General features: G+C 48.0%; 17 non-coding genes across 17 annotated transcripts; all 17 read right to left on the bottom strand.

Annotated features, from left to right (window-relative positions):
* Positions 1-695: 695 nt before the first annotated feature.
* TRNAL-UAG (transfer RNA leucine (anticodon UAG)) lies at positions 696-777 on the bottom strand. The gene has a single exon. It is a non-coding gene; the product is annotated as a tRNA-Leu (tRNA).
* A 1,144-nt stretch (positions 778-1,921) lies between these two features.
* Positions 1,922-2,003, bottom strand: TRNAL-UAG (transfer RNA leucine (anticodon UAG)). Its single transcript has one exon. It is a non-coding gene; the product is annotated as a tRNA-Leu (tRNA).
* Positions 2,004-3,147: 1,144 nt separating this feature from the next.
* On the bottom strand, positions 3,148-3,229 carry TRNAL-UAG (transfer RNA leucine (anticodon UAG)). The gene has a single exon. It is a non-coding gene; the product is annotated as a tRNA-Leu (tRNA).
* A 1,144-nt stretch (positions 3,230-4,373) lies between these two features.
* Positions 4,374-4,455, bottom strand: TRNAL-UAG (transfer RNA leucine (anticodon UAG)). The gene has a single exon. It is a non-coding gene; the product is annotated as a tRNA-Leu (tRNA).
* A 1,144-nt stretch (positions 4,456-5,599) lies between these two features.
* TRNAL-UAG (transfer RNA leucine (anticodon UAG)) lies at positions 5,600-5,681 on the bottom strand. Its single transcript has one exon. It is a non-coding gene; the product is annotated as a tRNA-Leu (tRNA).
* Positions 5,682-6,825: 1,144 nt separating this feature from the next.
* Positions 6,826-6,907, bottom strand: TRNAL-UAG (transfer RNA leucine (anticodon UAG)). Its single transcript has one exon. It is a non-coding gene; the product is annotated as a tRNA-Leu (tRNA).
* A 1,144-nt stretch (positions 6,908-8,051) lies between these two features.
* TRNAL-UAG (transfer RNA leucine (anticodon UAG)) lies at positions 8,052-8,133 on the bottom strand. The gene has a single exon. It is a non-coding gene; the product is annotated as a tRNA-Leu (tRNA).
* Positions 8,134-9,277: 1,144 nt separating this feature from the next.
* On the bottom strand, positions 9,278-9,359 carry TRNAL-UAG (transfer RNA leucine (anticodon UAG)). The gene has a single exon. It is a non-coding gene; the product is annotated as a tRNA-Leu (tRNA).
* Positions 9,360-10,503: 1,144 nt separating this feature from the next.
* On the bottom strand, positions 10,504-10,585 carry TRNAL-UAG (transfer RNA leucine (anticodon UAG)). Its single transcript has one exon. It is a non-coding gene; the product is annotated as a tRNA-Leu (tRNA).
* A 1,144-nt stretch (positions 10,586-11,729) lies between these two features.
* On the bottom strand, positions 11,730-11,811 carry TRNAL-UAG (transfer RNA leucine (anticodon UAG)). The gene has a single exon. It is a non-coding gene; the product is annotated as a tRNA-Leu (tRNA).
* Positions 11,812-12,955: 1,144 nt separating this feature from the next.
* Positions 12,956-13,037, bottom strand: TRNAL-UAG (transfer RNA leucine (anticodon UAG)). The gene has a single exon. It is a non-coding gene; the product is annotated as a tRNA-Leu (tRNA).
* Positions 13,038-14,181: 1,144 nt separating this feature from the next.
* Positions 14,182-14,263, bottom strand: TRNAL-UAG (transfer RNA leucine (anticodon UAG)). The gene has a single exon. It is a non-coding gene; the product is annotated as a tRNA-Leu (tRNA).
* Positions 14,264-15,407: 1,144 nt separating this feature from the next.
* TRNAL-UAG (transfer RNA leucine (anticodon UAG)) lies at positions 15,408-15,489 on the bottom strand. Its single transcript has one exon. It is a non-coding gene; the product is annotated as a tRNA-Leu (tRNA).
* A 1,144-nt stretch (positions 15,490-16,633) lies between these two features.
* TRNAL-UAG (transfer RNA leucine (anticodon UAG)) lies at positions 16,634-16,715 on the bottom strand. The gene has a single exon. It is a non-coding gene; the product is annotated as a tRNA-Leu (tRNA).
* A 1,144-nt stretch (positions 16,716-17,859) lies between these two features.
* Positions 17,860-17,941, bottom strand: TRNAL-UAG (transfer RNA leucine (anticodon UAG)). Its single transcript has one exon. It is a non-coding gene; the product is annotated as a tRNA-Leu (tRNA).
* Positions 17,942-19,085: 1,144 nt separating this feature from the next.
* TRNAL-UAG (transfer RNA leucine (anticodon UAG)) lies at positions 19,086-19,167 on the bottom strand. Its single transcript has one exon. It is a non-coding gene; the product is annotated as a tRNA-Leu (tRNA).
* A 1,144-nt stretch (positions 19,168-20,311) lies between these two features.
* TRNAL-UAG (transfer RNA leucine (anticodon UAG)) lies at positions 20,312-20,393 on the bottom strand. Its single transcript has one exon. It is a non-coding gene; the product is annotated as a tRNA-Leu (tRNA).
* Between the last annotated feature and the right edge of the window lie 68 nt (positions 20,394-20,461).

Genomic DNA, 20,461 nt, shown 5'->3' with positions numbered 1-20,461 from the left:
TAGTGCTCACGTTTTTAAAGAAGTCCACCATTAGCCCGCAGTGTAAGCCTACCCGGGGCCTCCGCCGATGGTCCATGGTGTGTGGGATCCTTACTGGACCAACCCCAGCCGTAACGCAAATCTTAGCTTTGTCTCATTCGACCCCTAACTCGACCCAAGGAGCTACTGCAAACTCTTAGCCTAACACTAGCCCTAAATGAAAGACGCCTATTGTCCTCACATGTGGGATTTTGTTCTCGCTGCTAGTGCATACGAAACTTGGTTCCGACGTGTCCAGGAGTGGGAGAATTACCAGGGACCTTGCAATCTCGTGCCTGGGGGTTTCTAAGCTGGGCATAGGAGCTCCACTGGATGGAGCCAAGTGTCTTGAACTGAGTTTTTGTGATGCAGCAGGAAAAGGCGCTGCAAAAAGGAGCAACTACCAAGGCAAAGAGATGTGCATTCATTAGGGCATCGTGTCGGCAGATTTGTGGCCCTGCCAAGCACGTGTTTATTGACAGGATCGTGAACGCATGTCCGTTTTCAGTGAACAGTGATTTATGCTTTACCCTTTTTTGGTGAAAACGCACACGAGTCAGATGTGTGCTTTCAGTCTGGGTGTTCAGAAAAGCAAGAATTCATAAACACATGCCATTCCCTGGCTCCCAATTGTCCTGTCTGTACACGTGGCATGAAGATAAAAAAGAAACAGCTATTGGCAGCGGTGGGATTCGAACCCACGCCTCCAAAGAGACTGGAGCCTAAATCCAGCGCCTTAGACCGCTCGGCCACGCTACCCTGCTGGTACTGAAACGAGAGCCTCTGAGACCTGTATTTTTTTAGGGATTGGCTGGTTTGGCCATTAATTCAAAATCAAAGCAAAGCATGAACTTGGATTGAATTCTAGCACTGGCTGTGCAAAGCCCGAACTGAACAATAAAGCACACTTGTCAGCCTGAAATTGAAATGTCACCTTTCGGGAGTGCTCTGTTCAACAGCAGTCTGGTAGCCTAGTGGTCAATGTCAGCACCCCTCCATCCAGCAGTCTTGAGTTCAATTCCCGGTGAGGGAGGTCAGATCTTTTCTAGGTTTTTTTTGGTTCTAAAAATGTTTGGGAAGCGAAGGTTCAGGAACATTGCCGGTAGGGAGAGTAAGCTCTTTAAAGGCATGCAATGAGATGTGTTTTTCTTTATTTCTGCATATTTCTGTAGCTAGCTGCATTCTTTCAGTCAACATCCCGCCCCATTTAGTGCTCACGTTTTTAAAGAAGTCCACCATTAGCCCGCAGTGTAAGCCTACCCGGGGCCTCCGCCGATGGTCCATGGTGTGTGGGATCCTTACTGGACCAACCCCAGCCGTAACGCAAATCTTAGCTTTGTCTCATTCGACCCCTAACTCGACCCAAGGAGCTACTGCAAACTCTTAGCCTAACACTAGCCCTAAATGAAAGACGCCTATTGTCCTCACATGTGGGATTTTGTTCTCGCTGCTAGTGCATACGAAACTTGGTTCCGACGTGTCCAGGAGTGGGAGAATTACCAGGGACCTTGCAATCTCGTGCCTGGGGGTTTCTAAGCTGGGCATAGGAGCTCCACTGGATGGAGCCAAGTGTCTTGAACTGAGTTTTTGTGATGCAGCAGGAAAAGGCGCTGCAAAAAGGAGCAACTACCAAGGCAAAGAGATGTGCATTCATTAGGGCATCGTGTCGGCAGATTTGTGGCCCTGCCAAGCACGTGTTTATTGACAGGATCGTGAACGCATGTCCGTTTTCAGTGAACAGTGATTTATGCTTTACCCTTTTTTGGTGAAAACGCACACGAGTCAGATGTGTGCTTTCAGTCTGGGTGTTCAGAAAAGCAAGAATTCATAAACACATGCCATTCCCTGGCTCCCAATTGTCCTGTCTGTACACGTGGCATGAAGATAAAAAAGAAACAGCTATTGGCAGCGGTGGGATTCGAACCCACGCCTCCAAAGAGACTGGAGCCTAAATCCAGCGCCTTAGACCGCTCGGCCACGCTACCCTGCTGGTACTGAAACGAGAGCCTCTGAGACCTGTATTTTTTTAGGGATTGGCTGGTTTGGCCATTAATTCAAAATCAAAGCAAAGCATGAACTTGGATTGAATTCTAGCACTGGCTCTGCAAAGCCCGAACTGAACAATAAAGCACACTTGTCAGCCTGAAATTGAAATGTCACCTTTCGGGAGTGCTCTGTTCAACAGCAGTCTGGTAGCCTAGTGGTCAATGTCAGCACCCCTCCATCCAGCAGTCTTGAGTTCAATTCCCGGTGAGGGAGGTCAGATCTTTTCTAGGTTTTTTTTGGTTCTAAAAATGTTTGGGAAGCGAAGGTTCAGGAACATTGCCGGTAGGGAGAGTAAGCTCTTTAAAGGCATGCAATGAGATGTGTTTTTCTTTATTTCTGCATATTTCTGTAGCTAGCTGCATTCTTTCAGTCAACATCCCGCCCCATTTAGTGCTCACGTTTTTAAAGAAGTCCACCATTAGCCCGCAGTGTAAGCCTACCCGGGGCCTCCGCCGATGGTCCATGGTGTGTGGGATCCTTACTGGACCAACCCCAGCCGTAACGCAAATCTTAGCTTTGTCTCATTCGACCCCTAACTCGACCCAAGGAGCTACTGCAAACTCTTAGCCTAACACTAGCCCTAAATGAAAGACGCCTATTGTCCTCACATGTGGGATTTTGTTCTCGCTGCTAGTGCATACGAAACTTGGTTCCGACGTGTCCAGGAGTGGGAGAATTACCAGGGACCTTGCAATCTCGTGCCTGGGGGTTTCTAAGCTGGGCATAGGAGCTCCACTGGATGGAGCCAAGTGTCTTGAACTGAGTTTTTGTGATGCAGCAGGAAAAGGCTCTGCAAAAAGGAGCAACTACCAAGGCAAAGAGATGTGCATTCATTAGGGCATCGTGTCGGCAGATTTGTGGCCCTGCCCTGAACGTGTTTATTGACAGGATCGTGAACGCATGTCCGTTTTCAGTGAACAGTGATTTATGCTTTACCCTTTTTTGGTGAAAACGCACACGAGTCAGATGTGTGCTTTCAGTCTGGGTGTTCAGAAAAGCAAGAATTCATAAACACATGCCATTCCCTGGCTCCCAATTGTCCTGTCTGTACACGTGGCATGAAGATAAAAAAGAAACAGCTATTGGCAGCGGTGGGATTCGAACCCACGCCTCCAAAGAGACTGGAGCCTAAATCCAGCGCCTTAGACCGCTCGGCCACGCTACCCTGCTGGTACTGAAACGAGAGCCTCTGAGACCTGTATTTTTTTAGGGATTGGCTGGTTTGGCCATTAATTCAAAATCAAAGCAAAGCATGAACTTGGATTGAATTCTAGCACTGGCTCTGCAAAGCCCGAACTGAACAATAAAGCACACTTGTCAGCCTGAAATTGAAATGTCACCTTTCGGGAGTGCTCTGTTCGACAGCAGTCTGGTAGCCTAGTGGTCAATGTCAGCACCCCTCCATCCAGCAGTCCTGAGTTCAATTCCCGGTGAGGGAGGTCAGATCTTTTCTAGGTTTTTTTTGGTTCTAAAAATGTTTGGGAAGCGAAGGTTCAGGAACATTGCCGGTAGGGAGAGTAAGCTCTTTAAAGGCATGCAATGAGATGTGTTTTTCTTTATTTCTGCATATTTCTGTAGCTAGCTGCATTCTTTCAGTCAACATCCCGCCCCATTTAGTGCTCACGTTTTTAAAGAAGTCCACCATTAGCCCGCAGTGTAAGCCTACCCGGGGCCTCCGCCGATGGTCCATGGTGTGTGGGATCCTTACTGGACCAACCCCAGCCGTAACGCAAATCTTAGCTTTGTCTCATTCGACCCCTAACTCGACCCAAGGAGCTACTGCAAACTCTTAGCCTAACACTAGCCCTAAATGAAAGACGCCTATTGTCCTCACATGTGGGATTTTGTTCTCGCTGCTAGTGCATACGAAACTTGGTTCCGACGTGTCCAGGAGTGGGAGAATTACCAGGGACCTTGCAATCTCGTGCCTGGGGGTTTCTAAGCTGGGCATAGGAGCTCCACTGGATGGAGCCAAGTGTCTTGAACTGAGTTTTTGTGATGCAGCAGGAAAAGGCGCTGCAAAAAGGAGCAACTACCAAGGCAAAGAGATGTGCATTCATTAGGGCATCGTGTCGGCAGATTTGTGGCCCTGCCAAGCACGTGTTTATTGACAGGATCGTGAACGCATGTCCGTTTTCAGTGAACAGTGATTTATGCTTTACCCTTTTTTGGTGAAAACGCACACGAGTCAGATGTGTGCTTTCAGTCTGGGTGTTCAGAAAAGCAAGAATTCATAAACACATGCCATTCCCTGGCTCCCAATTGTCCTGTCTGTACACGTGGCATGAAGATAAAAAAGAAACAGCTATTGGCAGCGGTGGGATTCGAACCCACGCCTCCAAAGAGACTGGAGCCTAAATCCAGCGCCTTAGACCGCTCGGCCACGCTACCCTGCTGGTACTGAAACGAGAGCCTCTGAGACCTGTATTTTTTTAGGGATTGGCTGGTTTGGCCATTAATTCAAAATCAAAGCAAAGCATGAACTTGGATTGAATTCTAGCACTGGCTCTGCAAAGCCCGAACTGAACAATAAAGCACACTTGTCAGCCTGAAATTGAAATGTCACCTTTCGGGAGTGCTCTGTTCAACAGCAGTCTGGTAGCCTAGTGGTCAATGTCAGCACCCCTCCATCCAGCAGTCTTGAGTTCAATTCCCGGTGAGGGAGGTCAGATCTTTTCTAGGTTTTTTTTGGTTCTAAAAATGTTTGGGAAGCGAAGGTTCAGGAACATTGCCGGTAGGGAGAGTAAGCTCTTTAAAGGCATGCAATGAGATGTGTTTTTCTTTATTTCTGCATATTTCTGTAGCTAGCTGCATTCTTTCAGTCAACATCCCGCCCCATTTAGTGCTCACGTTTTTAAAGAAGTCCACCATTAGCCCGCAGTGTAAGCCTACCCGGGGCCTCCGCCGATGGTCCATGGTGTGTGGGATCCTTACTGGACCAACCCCAGCCGTAACGCAAATCTTAGCTTTGTCTCATTCGACCCCTAACTCGACCCAAGGAGCTACTGCAAACTCTTAGCCTAACACTAGCCCTAAATGAAAGACGCCTATTGTCCTCACATGTGGGATTTTGTTCTCGCTGCTAGTGCATACGAAACTTGGTTCCGACGTGTCCAGGAGTGGGAGAATTACCAGGGACCTTGCAATCTCGTGCCTGGGGGTTTCTAAGCTGGGCATAGGAGCTCCACTGGATGGAGCCAAGTGTCTTGAACTGAGTTTTTGTGATGCAGCAGGAAAAGGCGCTGCAAAAAGGAGCAACTACCAAGGCAAAGAGATGTGCATTCATTAGGGCATCGTGTCGGCAGATTTGTGGCCCTGCCAAGCACGTGTTTATTGACAGGATCGTGAACGCATGTCCGTTTTCAGTGAACAGTGATTTATGCTTTACCCTTTTTTGGTGAAAACGCACACGAGTCAGATGTGTGCTTTCAGTCTGGGTGTTCAGAAAAGCAAGAATTCATAAACACATGCCATTCCCTGGCTCCCAATTGTCCTGTCTGTACACGTGGCATGAAGATAAAAAAGAAACAGCTATTGGCAGCGGTGGGATTCGAACCCACGCCTCCAAAGAGACTGGAGCCTAAATCCAGCGCCTTAGACCGCTCGGCCACGCTACCCTGCTGGTACTGAAACGAGAGCCTCTGAGACCTGTATTTTTTTAGGGATTGGCTGGTTTGGCCATTAATTCAAAATCAAAGCAAAGCATGAACTTGGATTGAATTCTAGCACTGGCTGTGCAAAGCCCGAACTGAACAATAAAGCACACTTGTCAGCCTGAAATTGAAATGTCACCTTTCGGGAGTGCTCTGTTCAACAGCAGTCTGGTAGCCTAGTGGTCAATGTCAGCACCCCTCCATCCAGCAGTCTTGAGTTCAATTCCCGGTGAGGGAGGTCAGATCTTTTCTAGGTTTTTTTTGGTTCTAAAAATGTTTGGGAAGCGAAGGTTCAGGAACATTGCCGGTAGGGAGAGTAAGCTCTTTAAAGGCATGCAATGAGATGTGTTTTTCTTTATTTCTGCATATTTCTGTAGCTAGCTGCATTCTTTCAGTCAACATCCCGCCCCATTTAGTGCTCACGTTTTTAAAGAAGTCCACCATTAGCCCGCAGTGTAAGCCTACCCGGGGCCTCCGCCGATGGTCCATGGTGTGTGGGATCCTTACTGGACCAACCCCAGCCGTAACGCAAATCTTAGCTTTGTCTCATTCGACCCCTAACTCGACCCAAGGAGCTACTGCAAACTCTTAGCCTAACACTAGCCCTAAATGAAAGACGCCTATTGTCCTCACATGTGGGATTTTGTTCTCGCTGCTAGTGCATACGAAACTTGGTTCCGACGTGTCCAGGAGTGGGAGAATTACCAGGGACCTTGCAATCTCGTGCCTGGGGGTTTCTAAGCTGGGCATAGGAGCTCCACTGGATGGAGCCAAGTGTCTTGAACTGAGTTTTTGTGATGCAGCAGGAAAAGGCGCTGCAAAAAGGAGCAACTACCAAGGCAAAGAGATGTGCATTCATTAGGGCATCGTGTCGGCAGATTTGTGGCCCTGCCAAGCACGTGTTTATTGACAGGATCGTGAACGCATGTCCGTTTTCAGTGAACAGTGATTTATGCTTTACCCTTTTTTGGTGAAAACGCACACGAGTCAGATGTGTGCTTTCAGTCTGGGTGTTCAGAAAAGCAAGAATTCATAAACACATGCCATTCCCTGGCTCCCAATTGTCCTGTCTGTACACGTGGCATGAAGATAAAAAAGAAACAGCTATTGGCAGCGGTGGGATTCGAACCCACGCCTCCAAAGAGACTGGAGCCTAAATCCAGCGCCTTAGACCGCTCGGCCACGCTACCCTGCTGGTACTGAAACGAGAGCCTCTGAGACCTGTATTTTTTTAGGGATTGGCTGGTTTGGCCATTAATTCAAAATCAAAGCAAAGCATGAACTTGGATTGAATTCTAGCACTGGCTGTGCAAAGCCCGAACTGAACAATAAAGCACACTTGTCAGCCTGAAATTGAAATGTCACCTTTCGGGAGTGCTCTGTTCAACAGCAGTCTGGTAGCCTAGTGGTCAATGTCAGCACCCCTCCATCCAGCAGTCTTGAGTTCAATTCCCGGTGAGGGAGGTCAGATCTTTTCTAGGTTTTTTTTGGTTCTAAAAATGTTTGGGAAGCGAAGGTTCAGGAACATTGCCGGTAGGGAGAGTAAGCTCTTTAAAGGCATGCAATGAGATGTGTTTTTCTTTATTTCTGCATATTTCTGTAGCTAGCTGCATTCTTTCAGTCAACATCCCGCCCCATTTAGTGCTCACGTTTTTAAAGAAGTCCACCATTAGCCCGCAGTGTAAGCCTACCCGGGGCCTCCGCCGATGGTCCATGGTGTGTGGGATCCTTACTGGACCAACCCCAGCCGTAACGCAAATCTTAGCTTTGTCTCATTCGACCCCTAACTCGACCCAAGGAGCTACTGCAAACTCTTAGCCTAACACTAGCCCTAAATGAAAGACGCCTATTGTCCTCACATGTGGGATTTTGTTCTCGCTGCTAGTGCATACGAAACTTGGTTCCGACGTGTCCAGGAGTGGGAGAATTACCAGGGACCTTGCAATCTCGTGCCTGGGGGTTTCTAAGCTGGGCATAGGAGCTCCACTGGATGGAGCCAAGTGTCTTGAACTGAGTTTTTGTGATGCAGCAGGAAAAGGCGCTGCAAAAAGGAGCAACTACCAAGGCAAAGAGATGTGCATTCATTAGGGCATCGTGTCGGCAGATTTGTGGCCCTGCCAAGCACGTGTTTATTGACAGGATCGTGAACGCATGTCCGTTTTCAGTGAACAGTGATTTATGCTTTACCCTTTTTTGGTGAAAACGCACACGAGTCAGATGTGTGCTTTCAGTCTGGGTGTTCAGAAAAGCAAGAATTCATAAACACATGCCATTCCCTGGCTCCCAATTGTCCTGTCTGTACACGTGGCATGAAGATAAAAAAGAAACAGCTATTGGCAGCGGTGGGATTCGAACCCACGCCTCCAAAGAGACTGGAGCCTAAATCCAGCGCCTTAGACCGCTCGGCCACGCTACCCTGCTGGTACTGAAACGAGAGCCTCTGAGACCTGTATTTTTTTAGGGATTGGCTGGTTTGGCCATTAATTCAAAATCAAAGCAAAGCATGAACTTGGATTGAATTCTAGCACTGGCTGTGCAAAGCCCGAACTGAACAATAAAGCACACTTGTCAGCCTGAAATTGAAATGTCACCTTTCGGGAGTGCTCTGTTCAACAGCAGTCTGGTAGCCTAGTGGTCAATGTCAGCACCCCTCCATCCAGCAGTCTTGAGTTCAATTCCCGGTGAGGGAGGTCAGATCTTTTCTAGGTTTTTTTTGGTTCTAAAAATGTTTGGGAAGCGAAGGTTCAGGAACATTGCCGGTAGGGAGAGTAAGCTCTTTAAAGGCATGCAATGAGATGTGTTTTTCTTTATTTCTGCATATTTCTGTAGCTAGCTGCATTCTTTCAGTCAACATCCCGCCCCATTTAGTGCTCACGTTTTTAAAGAAGTCCACCATTAGCCCGCAGTGTAAGCCTACCCGGGGCCTCCGCCGATGGTCCATGGTGTGTGGGATCCTTACTGGACCAACCCCAGCCGTAACGCAAATCTTAGCTTTGTCTCATTCGACCCCTAACTCGACCCAAGGAGCTACTGCAAACTCTTAGCCTAACACTAGCCCTAAATGAAAGACGCCTATTGTCCTCACATGTGGGATTTTGTTCTCGCTGCTAGTGCATACGAAACTTGGTTCCGACGTGTCCAGGAGTGGGAGAATTACCAGGGACCTTGCAATCTCGTGCCTGGGGGTTTCTAAGCTGGGCATAGGAGCTCCACTGGATGGAGCCAAGTGTCTTGAACTGAGTTTTTGTGATGCAGCAGGAAAAGGCGCTGCAAAAAGGAGCAACTACCAAGGCAAAGAGATGTGCATTCATTAGGGCATCGTGTCGGCAGATTTGTGGCCCTGCCAAGCACGTGTTTATTGACAGGATCGTGAACGCATGTCCGTTTTCAGTGAACAGTGATTTATGCTTTACCCTTTTTTGGTGAAAACGCACACGAGTCAGATGTGTGCTTTCAGTCTGGGTGTTCAGAAAAGCAAGAATTCATAAACACATGCCATTCCCTGGCTCCCAATTGTCCTGTCTGTACATGTGGCATGAAGATAAAAAAGAAACAGCTATTGGCAGCGGTGGGATTCGAACCCACGCCTCCAAAGAGACTGGAGCCTAAATCCAGCGCCTTAGACCGCTCGGCCACGCTACCCTGCTGGTACTGAAACGAGAGCCTCTGAGACCTGTATTTTTTTAGGGATTGGCTGGTTTGGCCATTAATTCAAAATCAAAGCAAAGCATGAACTTGGATTGAATTCTAGCACTGGCTGTGCAAAGCCCGAACTGAACAATAAAGCACACTTGTCAGCCTGAAATTGAAATGTCACCTTTCGGGAGTGCTCTGTTCAACAGCAGTCTGGTAGCCTAGTGGTCAATGTCAGCACCCCTCCATCCAGCAGTCTTGAGTTCAATTCCCGGTGAGGGAGGTCAGATCTTTTCTAGGTTTTTTTTGGTTCTAAAAATGTTTGGGAAGCGAAGGTTCAGGAACATTGCCGGTAGGGAGAGTAAGCTCTTTAAAGGCATGCAATGAGATGTGTTTTTCTTTATTTCTGCATATTTCTGTAGCTAGCTGCATTCTTTCAGTCAACATCCCGCCCCATTTAGTGCTCACGTTTTTAAAGAAGTCCACCATTAGCCCGCAGTGTAAGCCTACCCGGGGCCTCCGCCGATGGTCCATGGTGTGTGGGATCCTTACTGGACCAACCCCAGCCGTAACGCAAATCTTAGCTTTGTCTCATTCGACCCCTAACTCGACCCAAGGAGCTACTGCAAACTCTTAGCCTAACACTAGCCCTAAATGAAAGACGCCTATTGTCCTCACATGTGGGATTTTGTTCTCGCTGCTAGTGCATACGAAACTTGGTTCCGACGTGTCCAGGAGTGGGAGAATTACCAGGGACCTTGCAATCTCGTGCCTGGGGGTTTCTAAGCTGGGCATAGGAGCTCCACTGGATGGAGCCAAGTGTCTTGAACTGAGTTTTTGTGATGCAGCAGGAAAAGGCGCTGCAAAAAGGAGCAACTACCAAGGCAAAGAGATGTGCATTCATTAGGGCATCGTGTCGGCAGATTTGTGGCCCTGCCAAGCACGTGTTTATTGACAGGATCGTGAACGCATGTCCGTTTTCAGTGAACAGTGATTTATGCTTTACCCTTTTTTGGTGAAAACGCACACGAGTCAGATGTGTGCTTTCAGTCTGGGTGTTCAGAAAAGCAAGAATTCATAAACACATGCCATTCCCTGGCTCCCAATTGTCCTGTCTGTACACGTGGCATGAAGATAAAAAAGAAACAGCTATTGGCAGCGGTGGGATTCGAACCCACGCCTCCAAAGAGACTGGAGCCTAAATCCAGCGCCTTAGACCGCTCGGCCACGCTACCCTGCTGGTACTGAAACGAGAGCCTCTGAGACCTGTATTTTTTTAGGGATTGGCTGGTTTGGCCATTAATTCAAAATCAAAGCAAAGCATGAACTTGGATTGAATTCTAGCACTGGCTGTGCAAAGCCCGAACTGAACAATAAAGCACACTTGTCAGCCTGAAATTGAAATGTCACCTTTCGGGAGTGCTCTGTTCAACAGCAGTCTGGTAGCCTAGTGGTCAATGTCAGCACCCCTCCATCCAGCAGTCTTGAGTTCAATTCCCGGTGAGGGAGGTCAGATCTTTTCTAGGTTTTTTTTGGTTCTAAAAATGTTTGGGAAGCGAAGGTTCAGGAACATTGCCGGTAGGGAGAGTAAGCTCTTTAAAGGCATGCAATGAGATGTGTTTTTCTTTATTTCTGCATATTTCTGTAGCTAGCTGCATTCTTTCAGTCAACATCCCGCCCCATTTAGTGCTCACGTTTTTAAAGAAGTCCACCATTAGCCCGCAGTGTAAGCCTACCCGGGGCCTCCGCCGATGGTCCATGGTGTGTGGGATCCTTACTGGACCAACCCCAGCCGTAACGCAAATCTTAGCTTTGTCTCATTCGACCCCTAACTCGACCCAAGGAGCTACTGCAAACTCTTAGCCTAACACTAGCCCTAAATGAAAGACGCCTATTGTCCTCACATGTGGGATTTTGTTCTCGCTGCTAGTGCATACGAAACTTGGTTCCGACGTGTCCAGGAGTGGGAGAATTACCAGGGACCTTGCAATCTCGTGCCTGGGGGTTTCTAAGCTGGGCATAGGAGCTCCACTGGATGGAGCCAAGTGTCTTGAACTGAGTTTTTGTGATGCAGCAGGAAAAGGCGCTGCAAAAAGGAGCAACTACCAAGGCAAAGAGATGTGCATTCATTAGGGCATCGTGTCGGCAGATTTGTGGCCCTGCCAAGCACGTGTTTATTGACAGGATCGTGAACGCATGTCCGTTTTCAGTGAACAGTGATTTATGCTTTACCCTTTTTTGGTGAAAACGCACACGAGTCAGATGTGTGCTTTCAGTCTGGGTGTTCAGAAAAGCAAGAATTCATAAACACATGCCATTCCCTGGCTCCCAATTGTCCTGTCTGTACACGTGGCATGAAGATAAAAAAGAAACAGCTATTGGCAGCGGTGGGATTCGAACCCACGCCTCCAAAGAGACTGGAGCCTAAATCCAGCGCCTTAGACCGCTCGGCCACGCTACCCTGCTGGTACTGAAACGAGAGCCTCTGAGACCTGTATTTTTTTAGGGATTGGCTGGATTGGCCATTAATTCAAAATCAAAGCAAAGCATGAACTTGGATTGAATTCTAGCACTGGCTGTGCAAAGCCCGAACTGAACAATAAAGCACACTTGTCAGCCTGAAATTGAAATGTCACCTTTCGGGAGTGCTCTGTTCAACAGCAGTCTGGTAGCCTAGTGGTCAATGTCAGCACCCCTCCATCCAGCAGTCTTGAGTTCAATTCCCGGTGAGGGAGGTCAGATCTTTTCTAGGTTTTTTTTGGTTCTAAAAATGTTTGGGAAGCGAAGGTTCAGGAACATTGCCGGTAGGGAGAGTAAGCTCTTTAAAGGCATGCAATGAGATGTGTTTTTCTTTATTTCTGCATATTTCTGTAGCTAGCTGCATTCTTTCAGTCAACATCCCGCCCCATTTAGTGCTCACGTTTTTAAAGAAGTCCACCATTAGCCCGCAGTGTAAGCCTACCCGGGGCCTCCGCCGATGGTCCATGGTGTGTGGGATCCTTACTGGACCAACCCCAGCCGTAACGCAAATCTTAGCTTTGTCTCATTCGACCCCTAACTCGACCCAAGGAGCTACTGCAAACTCTTAGCCTAACACTAGCCCTAAATGAAAGACGCCTATTGTCCTCACATGTGGGATTTTGTTCTCGCTGCTAGTGCATACGAAACTTGGTTCCGACGTGTCCAGGAGTGGGAGAATTACCAGGGACCTTGCAATCTCGTGCCTGGGGGTTTCTAAGCTGGGCATAGGAGCTCCACTGGATGGAGCCAAGTGTCTTGAACTGAGTTTTTGTGATGCAGCAGGAAAAGGCGCTGCAAAAAGGAGCAACTACCAAGGCAAAGAGATGTGCATTCATTAGGGCATCGTGTCGGCAGATTTGTGGCCCTGCCAAGCACGTGTTTATTGACAGGATCGTGAACGCATGTCCGTTTTCAGTGAACAGTGATTTATGCTTTACCCTTTTTTGGTGAAAACGCACACGAGTCAGATGTGTGCTTTCAGTCTGGGTGTTCAGAAAAGCAAGAATTCATAAACACATGCCATTCCCTGGCTCCCAATTGTCCTGTCTGTACACGTGGCATGAAGATAAAAAAGAAACAGCTATTGGCAGCGGTGGGATTCGAACCCACGCCTCCAAAGAGACTGGAGCCTAAATCCAGCGCCTTAGACCGCTCGGCCACGCTACCCTGCTGGTACTGAAACGAGAGCCTCTGAGACCTGTATTTTTTTAGGGATTGGCTGGTTTGGCCATTAATTCAAAATCAAAGCAAAGCATGAACTTGGATTGAATTCTAGCACTGGCTGTGCAAAGCCCGAACTGAACAATAAAGCACACTTGTCAGCCTGAAATTGAAATGTCACCTTTCGGGAGTGCTATGTTCAACAGCAGTCTGGTAGCCTAGTGGTCAATGTCAGCACCCCTCCATCCAGCAGTCTTGAGTTCAATTCCCGGTGAGGGAGGTCAGATCTTTTCTAGGTTTTTTTTGGTTCTAAAAATGTTTGGGAAGCGAAGGTTCAGGAACATTGCCGGTAGGGAGAGTAAGCTCTTTAAAGGCATGCAATGAGATGTGTTTTTCTTTATTTCTGCATATTTCTGTAGCTAGCTGCATTCTTTCAGTCAACATCCCGCCCCATTTAGTGCTCACGTTTTTAAAGAAGTCCACCATTAGCCCGCAGTGTAAGCCTACCCGGGGCCTCCGCCGATGGTCCATGGTGTGTGGGATCCTTACTGGACCAACCCCAGCCGTAACGCAAATCTTAGCTTTGTCTCATTCGACCCCTAACTCGACCCAAGGAGCTACTGCAAACTCTTAGCCTAACACTAGCCCTAAATGAAAGACGCCTATTGTCCTCACATGTGGGATTTTGTTCTCGCTGCTAGTGCATACGAAACTTGGTTCCGACGTGTCCAGGAGTGGGAGAATTACCAGGGACCTTGCAATCTCGTGCCTGGGGGTTTCTAAGCTGGGCATAGGAGCTCCACTGGATGGAGCCAAGTGTCTTGAACTGAGTTTTTGTGATGCAGCAGGAAAAGGCGCTGCAAAAAGGAGCAACTACCAAGGCAAAGAGATGTGCATTCATTAGGGCATCGTGTCGGCAGATTTGTGGCCCTGCCAAGCACGTGTTTATTGACAGGATCGTGAACGCATGTCCGTTTTCAGTGAACAGTGATTTATGCTTTACCCTTTTTTGGTGAAAACGCACACGAGTCAGATGTGTGCTTTCAGTCTGGGTGTTCAGAAAAGCAAGAATTCATAAACACATGCCATTCCCTGGCTCCCAATTGTCCTGTCTGTACACGTGGCATGAAGATAAAAAAGAAACAGCTATTGGCAGCGGTGGGATTCGAACCCACGCCTCCAAAGAGACTGGAGCCTAAATCCAGCGCCTTAGACCGCTCGGCCACGCTACCCTGCTGGTACTGAAACGAGAGCCTCTGAGACCTGTATTTTTTTAGGGATTGGCTGGTTTGGCCATTAATTCAAAATCAAAGCAAAGCATGAACTTGGATTGAATTCTAGCACTGGCTCTGCAAAGCCCGAACTGAACAATAAAGCACACTTGTCAGCCTGAAATTGAAATGTCACCTTTCGGGAGTGCTCTGTTCAACAGCAGTCTGGTAGCCTAGTGGTCAATGTCAGCACCCCTCCATCCAGCAGTCTTGAGTTCAATTCCCGGTGAGGGAGGTCAGATCTTTTCTAGGTTTTTTTTGGTTCTAAAAATGTTTGGGAAGCGAAGGTTCAGGAACATTGCCGGTAGGGAGAGTAAGCTCTTTAAAGGCATGCAATGAGATGTGTTTTTCTTTATTTCTGCATATTTCTGTAGCTAGCTGCATTCTTTCAGTCAACATCCCGCCCCATTTAGTGCTCACGTTTTTAAAGAAGTCCACCATTAGCCCGCAGTGTAAGCCTACCCGGGGCCTCCGCCGATGGTCCATGGTGTGTGGGATCCTTACTGGACCAACCCCAGCCGTAACGCAAATCTTAGCTTTGTCTCATTCGACCCCTAACTCGACCCAAGGAGCTACTGCAAACTCTTAGCCTAACACTAGCCCTAAATGAAAGACGCCTATTGTCCTCACATGTGGGATTTTGTTCTCGCTGCTAGTGCATACGAAACTTGGTTCCGACGTGTCCAGGAGTGGGAGAATTACCAGGGACCTTGCAATCTCGTGCCTGGGGGTTTCTAAGCTGGGCATAGGAGCTCCACTGGATGGAGCCAAGTGTCTTGAACTGAGTTTTTGTGATGCAGCAGGAAAAGGCTCCGCAAAAAGGAGCAACTACCAAGGCAAAGAGATGTGCATTCATTAGGGCATCGTGTCGGCAGATTTGTGGCCCTGCCCTGAACGTGTTTATTGACAGGATCGTGAACGCATGTCCGTTTTCAGTGAACAGTGATTTATGCTTTACCCTTTTTTGGTGAAAACGCACACGAGTCAGATGTGTGCTTTCAGTCTGGGTGTTCAGAAAAGCAAGAATTCATAAACACATGCCATTCCCTGGCTCCCAATTGTCCTGTCTGTACACGTGGCATGAAGATAAAAAAGAAACAGCTATTGGCAGCGGTGGGATTCGAACCCACGCCTCCAAAGAGACTGGAGCCTAAATCCAGCGCCTTAGACCGCTCGGCCACGCTACCCTGCTGGTACTGAAACGAGAGCCTCTGAGACCTGTATTTTTTTAGGGATTGGCTGGTTTGGCCATTAATTCAAAATCAAAGCAAAGCATGAACTTGGATTGAATTCTAGCACTGGCTGTGCAAAGCCCGAACTGAACAATAAAGCACACTTGTCAGCCTGAAATTGAAATGTCACCTTTCGGGAGTGCTCTGTTCGACAGCAGTCTGGTAGCCTAGTGGTCAATGTCAGCACCCCTCCATCCAGCAGTCCTGAGTTCAATTCCCGGTGAGGGAGGTCAGATCTTTTCTAGGTTTTTTTTGGTTCTAAAAATGTTTGGGAAGCGAAGGTTCAGGAACATTGCCGGTAGGGAGAGTAAGCTCTTTAAAGGCATGCAATGAGATGTGTTTTTCTTTATTTCTGCATATTTCTGTAGCTAGCTGCATTCTTTCAGTCAACATCCCGCCCCATTTAGTGCTCACGTTTTTAAAGAAGTCCACCATTAGCCCGCAGTGTAAGCCTACCCGGGGCCTCCGCCGATGGTCCATGGTGTGTGGGATCCTTACTGGACCAACCCCAGCCGTAACGCAAATCTTAGCTTTGTCTCATTCGACCCCTAACTCGACCCAAGGAGCTACTGCAAACTCTTAGCCTAACACTAGCCCTAAATGAAAGACGCCTATTGTCCTCACATGTGGGATTTTGTTCTCGCTGCTAGTGCATACGAAACTTGGTTCCGACGTGTCCAGGAGTGGGAGAATTACCAGGGACCTTGCAATCTCGTGCCTGGGGGTTTCTAAGCTGGGCATAGGAGCTCCACTGGATGGAGCCAAGTGTCTTGAACTGAGTTTTTGTGATGCAGCAGGAAAAGGCGCTGCAAAAAGGAGCAACTACCAAGGCAAAGAGATGTGCATTCATTAGGGCATCGTGTCGGCAGATTTGTGGCCCTGCCAAGCACGTGTTTATTGACAGGATCGTGAACGCATGTCCGTTTTCAGTGAACAGTGATTTATGCTTTACCCTTTTTTGGTGAAAACGCACACGAGTCAGATGTGTGCTTTCAGTCTGGGTGTTCAGAAAAGCAAGAATTCATAAACACATGCCATTCCCTGGCTCCCAATTGTCCTGTCTGTACACGTGGCATGAAGATAAAAAAGAAACAGCTATTGGCAGCGGTGGGATTCGAACCCACGCCTCCAAAGAGACTGGAGCCTAAATCCAGCGCCTTAGACCGCTCGGCCACGCTACCCTGCTGGTACTGAAACGAGAGCCTCTGAGACCTGTATTTTTTTAGGGATTGGCTGGTTTGGCCATTAATTCAAAATCAAAGCAAAGCATGAACTTGGATTGAATTCTAGCACTGGCTCTGCAAAGCCCGAACTGAACAATAAAGCACACTTGTCAGCCTGAAATTGAAATGTCACCTTTCGGGAGTGCTCTGTTCAACAGCAGTCTGGTAGCCTAGTGGTCAATGTCAGCACCCCTCCATCCAGCAGTCTTGAGTTCAATTCCCGGTGAGGGAGGTCAGATCTTTTCTAGGTTTTTTTTGGTTCTAAAAATGTTTGGGAAGCGAAGGTTCAGGAACATTGCCGGTAGGGAGAGTAAGCTCTTTAAAGGCATGCAATGAGATGTGTTTTTCTTTATTTCTGCATATTTCTGTAGCTAGCTGCATTCTTTCAGTCAACATCCCGCCCCATTTAGTGCTCACGTTTTTAAAGAAGTCCACCATTAGCCCGCAGTGTAAGCCTACCCGGGGCCTCCGCCGATGGTCCATGGTGTGTGGGATCCTTACTGGACCAACCCCAGCCGTAACGCAAATCTTAGCTTTGTCTCATTCGACCCCTAACTCGACCCAAGGAGCTACTGCAAACTCTTAGCCTAACACTAGCCCTAAATGAAAGACGCCTATTGTCCTCACATGTGGGATTTTGTTCTCGCTGCTAGTGCATACGAAACTTGGTTCCGACGTGTCCAGGAGTGGGAGAATTACCAGGGACCTTGCAATCTCGTGCCTGGGGGTTTCTAAGCTGGGCATAGGAGCTCCACTGGATGGAGCCAAGTGTCTTGAACTGAGTTTTTGTGATGCAGCAGGAAAAGGCGCTGCAAAAAGGAGCAACTACCAAGGCAAAGAGATGTGCATTCATTAGGGCATCGTGTCGGCAGATTTGTGGCCCTGCCAAGCACGTGTTTATTGACAGGATCGTGAACGCATGTCCGTTTTCAGTGAACAGTGATTTATGCTTTACCCTTTTTTGGTGAAAACGCACACGAGTCAGATGTGTGCTTTCAGTCTGGGTGTTCAGAAAAGCAAGAATTCATAAACACATGCCATTCCCTGGCTCCCAATTGTCCTGTCTGTACACGTGGCATGAAGATAAAAAAGAAACAGCTATTGGCAGCGGTGGGATTCGAACCCACGCCTCCAAAGAGACTGGAGCCTAAATCCAGCGCCTTAGACCGCTCGGCCACGCTACCCTGCTGGTACTGAAACGAGAGCCTCTGAGACCTGTATTTTTTTAGGGATTGGCTGGTTTGGCCATTAATTCAAAATCAAAGCAAAGCATGAACTTGGATTGAATTCTAGCACTGGCTGTGCAAAGCCCGAACTGAACAATAAAGCACACTTGTCAGCCTGAAATTGAAATGTCACCTTTCGGGAGTGCTCTGTTCAACAGCAGTCTGGTAGCCTAGTGGTCAATGTCAGCACCCCTCCATCCAGCAGTCTTGAGTTCAATTCCCGGTGAGGGAGGTCAGATCTTTTCTAGGTTTTTTTTGGTTCTAAAAATGTTTGGGAAGCGAAGGTTCAGGAACATTGCCGGTAGGGAGAGTAAGCTCTTTAAAGGCATGCAATGAGATGTGTTTTTCTTTATTTCTGCATATTTCTGTAGCTAGCTGCATTCTTTCAGTCAACATCCCGCCCCATTTAGTGCTCACGTTTTTAAAGAAGTCCACCATTAGCCCGCAGTGTAAGCCTACCCGGGGCCTCCGCCGATGGTCCATGGTGTGTGGGATCCTTACTGGACCAACCCCAGCCGTAACGCAAATCTTAGCTTTGTCTCATTCGACCCCTAACTCGACCCAAGGAGCTACTGCAAACTCTTAGCCTAACACTAGCCCTAAATGAAAGACGCCTATTGTCCTCACATGTGGGATTTTGTTCTCGCTGCTAGTGCATACGAAACTTGGTTCCGACGTGTCCAGGAGTGGGAGAATTACCAGGGACCTTGCAATCTCGTGCCTGGGGGTTTCTAAGCTGGGCATAGGAGCTCCACTGGATGGAGCCAAGTGTCTTGAACTGAGTTTTTGTGATGCAGCAGGAAAAGGCGCTGCAAAAAGGAGCAACTACCAAGGCAAAGAGATGTGCATTCATTAGGGCATCGTGTCGGCAGATTTGTGGCCCTGCCAAGCACGTGTTTATTGACAGGATCGTGAACGCATGTCCGTTTTCAGTGAACAGTGATTTATGCTTTACCCTTTTTTGGTGAAAACGCACACGAGTCAGATGTGTGCTTTCAGTCTGGGTGTTCAGAAAAGCAAGAATTCATAAACACATGCCATTCCCTGGCTCCCAATTGTCCTGTCTGTACACGTGGCATGAAGATAAAAAAGAAACAGCTATTGGCAGCGGTGGGATTCGAACCCACGCCTCCAAAGAGACTGGAGCCTAAATCCAGCGCCTTAGACCGCTCGGCCACGCTACCCTGCTGGTACTGAAACGAGAGCCTCTGAGACCTGTATTTTTTTAGGGATTGGCTGGTTTGGCCATTAATTCAAAATCAAAGCAAAGCATGAACTTGGATTGAATTCTAGCACTGGCTGTGCAAAGCCCGAACTGAACAATAAAGCACACTTGTCAGCCTGAAATTGAAATGTCACCTTTCGGGAGTGCTCTGTTCAACAGCAGTCTGGTAGCCTAGTGGTCAATGTCAGCACCCCTCCATCCAGCAGTCTTGAGTTCAATTCCCGGTGAGGGAGGTCAGATCTTTTCTAGGTTTTTTTTGGTTCTAAAAATGTTTGGGAAGCGAAGGTTCAGGAACATTGCCGGTAGGGAGAGTAAGCTCTTTAAAGGCATGCAATGAGATGTGTTTTTCTTTATTTCTGCATATTTCTGTAGCTAGCTGCATTCTTTCAGTCAACATCCCGCCCCATTTAGTGCTCACGTTTTTAAAGAAGTCCACCATTAGCCCGCAGTGTAAGCCTACCCGGGGCCTCCGCCGATGGTCCATGGTGTGTGGGATCCTTACTGGACCAACCCCAGCCGTAACGCAAATCTTAGCTTTGTCTCATTCGACCCCTAACTCGACCCAAGGAGCTACTGCAAACTCTTAGCCTAACACTAGCCCTAAATGAAAGACGCCTATTGTCCTCACATGTGGGATTTTGTTCTCGCTGCTAGTGCATACGAAACTTGGTTCCGACGTGTCCAGGAGTGGGAGAATTACCAGGGACCTTGCAATCTCGTGCCTGGGGGTTTCTAAGCTGGGCATAGGAGCTCCACTGGATGGAGCCAAGTGTCTTGAACTGAGTTTTTGTGATGCAGCAGGAAAAGGCGCTGCAAAAAGGAGCAACTACCAAGGCAAAGAGATGTGCATTCATTAGGGCATCGTGTCGGCAGATTTGTGGCCCTGCCAAGCACGTGTTTATTGACAGGATCGTGAACGCATGTCCGTTTTCAGTGAACAGTGATTTATGCTTTACCCTTTTTTGGTGAAAACGCACACGAGTCAGATGTGTGCTTTCAGTCTGGGTGTTCAGAAAAGCAAGAATTCATAAACACATGCCATTCCCTGGCTCCCAATTGTCCTGTCTGTACACGTGGCATGAAGATAAAAAAGAAACAGCTATTGGCAGCGGTGGGATTCGAACCCACGCCTCCAAAGAGACTGGAGCCTAAATCCAGCGCCTTAGACCGCTCGGCCACGCTACCCTGCTGGTACTGAAACGAGAGCCTCTGAGACCTGTATTTTTTTAGGGATTGGCTGGTTTGGCCATTAA

Source organism: Ambystoma mexicanum, chromosome 1p, assembly GCF_040938575.1.
Source record: "Ambystoma mexicanum isolate Mex_15411 chromosome 1p, UKY_AmexF1_1, whole genome shotgun sequence".
Classification (NCBI taxonomy): domain Eukaryota; kingdom Metazoa; phylum Chordata; class Amphibia; order Caudata; family Ambystomatidae; genus Ambystoma; species Ambystoma mexicanum.
This window is presented reverse-complemented; position numbering and strand designations above follow the sequence as displayed.